Source organism: Sinocyclocheilus anshuiensis, unplaced genomic scaffold, assembly GCF_001515605.1.
Source record: "Sinocyclocheilus anshuiensis isolate Anshui unplaced genomic scaffold, SAMN03320099.WGS_v1.1 scaffold29, whole genome shotgun sequence".
In the NCBI taxonomy this organism is placed as follows: domain Eukaryota; kingdom Metazoa; phylum Chordata; class Actinopteri; order Cypriniformes; family Cyprinidae; genus Sinocyclocheilus; species Sinocyclocheilus anshuiensis.
The window spans coordinates 623,095-626,712 of record NW_015539835.1 but is presented as its reverse complement, the minus strand read 5'-3'; positions in this window follow the sequence as shown (position 1 = coordinate 626,712).

Sequence of the window (3,618 nt, the reverse complement as noted above, 5' to 3'; positions counted from 1 at the left end):
ATATATTTACGGTAGGAAATTTACTAAATATCTTCATGGAACATGATCTTTACTTAATATCCTAATGTTTTTTGGCATAAAAGAAAAATCGATAATTTTGACCCATACAATGTATTTTTGGCGAATTGCTACAAATACACTATTAAAAATAAAGGTGCTTCACGATGCCACAGAAGAACCTTTTTGTCTAAATGGTTCCATCTTTAACATTTAACATCTGAAGAACCTTTCTGTTTCACAAAAGTTTCTTTGTGGCGAAAGAAGGTTCTATAAAAAGGTCTTTAAAGAACCTGCCTTTGACTGAATGGTTCTTTGTGGAACCAAAAATGGTTCTTCTGTGGCATCGCTGTGAAGAACCTTTTAAGCACCTTTATTTTTAAGAGTGTAACACTAAATTGAACATAAAAGTTTTAAAAAGAAAGACTGAAATAGCATTTGATTGTAAAACATACTCCAATAATCTACAGTATGAGGAACAAATTAAATTTGGCCTCATCCCCTTCGTTTTTATTTTCCCCTCCAATTCCTCTTTGTCTCCCACTACCAGGATTCATTTTCCAAAACTCATAATCAGTGTGCTCTTGTTCATATCATTCTGAGATTCTAACCTGTGTGTCATCAGTTTTGCTACTGAATGTTCACACATGGATAAATGTGTGCTGTTTGAGTACATTTTTTTGATGCTTGAGTTAATTATATTGTGTGTTTGTGTTTTCTGAATGAGAACGTGGTTAAACCTGTGCAAAATGATAGTGTTTTTGTGTAGAGTTTTGCAGAAAACACTGAGCAAATTGGAACGTGTGTGCAAACAGGTGAAATGTGTTAAAAGTTTTGAGAAACGTGTCTTTGTTTTGAGAACTGTATGAATGGTTTGGAAAATTGGGCCAAATGAATCAGTTATAGTGTGTTAGCAATCGAGAAAAACTGTAACATGGTGCACTGTTTTTTGAAGCCTTTACACACATTCTGATTAAAAGTAACCCTGTCAATACAAAAGACTCATTGCTGCTAACATCAGCTGCTTAATTGTCTCAGTTTAATATGGATTGATCACAACTCTTCTGGCCTCTTACTCTCAGGGTTTCGTGGGTCTTAAAAAGTATTAAATTTAGTTGAATCAAATTTAAGACCTTCTTTGTGTACAGCGTTACCGGGCAAACAGTTATATTTCTACCAAACGCTCCACCTGCTGTCAGAGAATGAATGAGAATGAGAATGAGTTCAGACAAATGCAAAAATCGACCCATGTTTTTACCCTGCAAACGGGCAGAGCTTTAAATGTGAACTGGTGGATCGATAAGAAGACAATGCATTATAAAAAAATCTATGTTATTTAATTGATATAATAATTTATTGATAATAATTGTTTAAATTAATATAAGAATTAATTATTTTAACTCATCTATTTTCTTAAAAATGGTTTAAAGGCTGAAATGTAAAGTTTATAATTTTATAAAACTTTTTGTTTTTGTGACAACTTGTATCTGAACTGTAAGTTATGCTTTTTACAGTAATTTTACAGTTTAATATGGTACTATAGACATTGCCCTACCCCGCTCATATGGTATTAATTTTATTTGTGCAGGTCTTAATGTCTTAAAAAGGTCTTAAATTTGAGCGTAAAAATCCTGCAGAAACCCTGTACTCTGCAGGCAGACAAAATGCAACGAAAGGAATGGTAGCAATGAAGTGAAGGTTATGCACACACACAGATTTTGTGCAGGGAATAGATATATAGGCAAGGCAAGGGAAGGACAAAGGGAGTAGTGAAGGGGTTGGGGGCTGAGTAAGAGCCTGGAGAATAGAGCAGCAGTTTCACAAGCACACTGAAGTGATCTGGTTGATCCGTAAAAGGAAGGGCTGACCTAGTTTTGCTCTGATGCGGTTATGGGTGATGGGCACAGACTAGTGAATTCTCTAGCAGACAAGGCAGTCTTGCTCTAGGCATTCTTCTCTGTTCCAACAGCTATGCCTTAAAAAGGATGCTGAGATGGCATAAAATCTTCTGGTTACATGGAAGGACTTCAGCTTCATGGACATGGCAGTTTAGATTATACTGTGAGGTCATATATATATATATATATACATACATACATAAAGACAGTGCTGGGTAGGTTGCTAAGGTCATCTTGGTGGTTGAGTGTGTTCTTGGTAGTTGCTGAGGTGTTTTGAGTAGTTGTTGGTACATTGTTAAACAATTTCCATATTGCTCGGCGGTTGCTTACTGACCCAAGTCAAAAGAGCCCATCTCCCAGATCTCTGCTATACCTACTTTTAGTGAAAGTCTAGTAGATTTTTGACCCATTTGTTTGTGCACCAGATGAAATCTGTAGCTCTGATCCCTTAGAAAAATAAAAGCACCTCTCCCTTATAAGCTGCATGATTTTTGAAGTATTAGCAATGACAACAGTTAGCAAGCATCTTACTGCCAGGTCATTAAGTAATATTTCACACAATACAATGCTGAAATTTTTTTAGGTTTGTGAGCTGTAAGCATTATCTTAGTCAGGTTATTGCTCTTAATGATGCACATTGGTCTGACGTGGCTTAACTGCCTACAACCGATACTGTACATCATGATCCACATGAACTGACTAGCTCCATTGTTTCAGTCTTTTTCTTTCTTTTTCGTTTTTTTTTACATGCAAATACTGATTTGTGTTTTGAAAGGAGGAACCCCTTCTCAAAAAAAGTCCCTAAATATACTGTTCCACAGGGATTTTCTACACAAAAATCATTTTCTTGATTAGTATTTTCCCCTTGTTGTTTTCCAGTAAAACGAATCATCTTTAAAACAAGATAAGCAATAAGCAACATTTCTGAGAATATAATTTGAATTAGTTGTACTTTAAATTGTTAGGAGTTTAATTAGGGATTTTTTTTTCAAACTAGATATCAGTAGTTGTTCGGCAGTTACTTACTAAGTCGAAAGAATGCACCCTCAAGTCCGGCAGGTGATAAAGTAACCTGTAATAAAGTCATTGCTTAAAAAAAAAATAACAGCACACTTCTGATCAACAAACCATCCGAGCTGAGAATTACAAGTTTTTCAAAATGCTAATAGAGCAATGGTTGCTTTAGGGAACCAAACATTTGGCAGATTTAACTTCCCCAGATTAAGGCCAGCATGATAAATCACTTTGTAATTATAGGCAACTGCAGAGCCATCCACTGTGTTCATTATGTCACCAAGGAAACAAGGAATTAAATGGTTTCTGATGGGAGGTGCTAAATATAGTTCCCCCTATTTACTGGAAACCTTGTATCATGAGTGTATCATCACGACTGAGATCTCTCCATGAGTTACTTACTACTATGAAAAGGCTGGATAAAAGCTCCATGCCACATGAAACCAGACTCCTATTCACACTGTTCGTGACTCACCAACTCCAAAGGCTTATAATTATGTCCCTCTCCATTTCATTAAAGTACTCATCTACACTGCTTCCTTCTTCAGTTTGAACTTGTTTTGTGAATGTACAATATAGTTGTTATCATGTGTCTTCATTTTAGAATTAAACAGTTTAGAGTGTCTAGTGTTTACAGTGTTTACAGAGTAATTCTATCCTTATGTCACATTAAAGGGGTCATATGATGCTGCTAAAAAGAACGGTATTT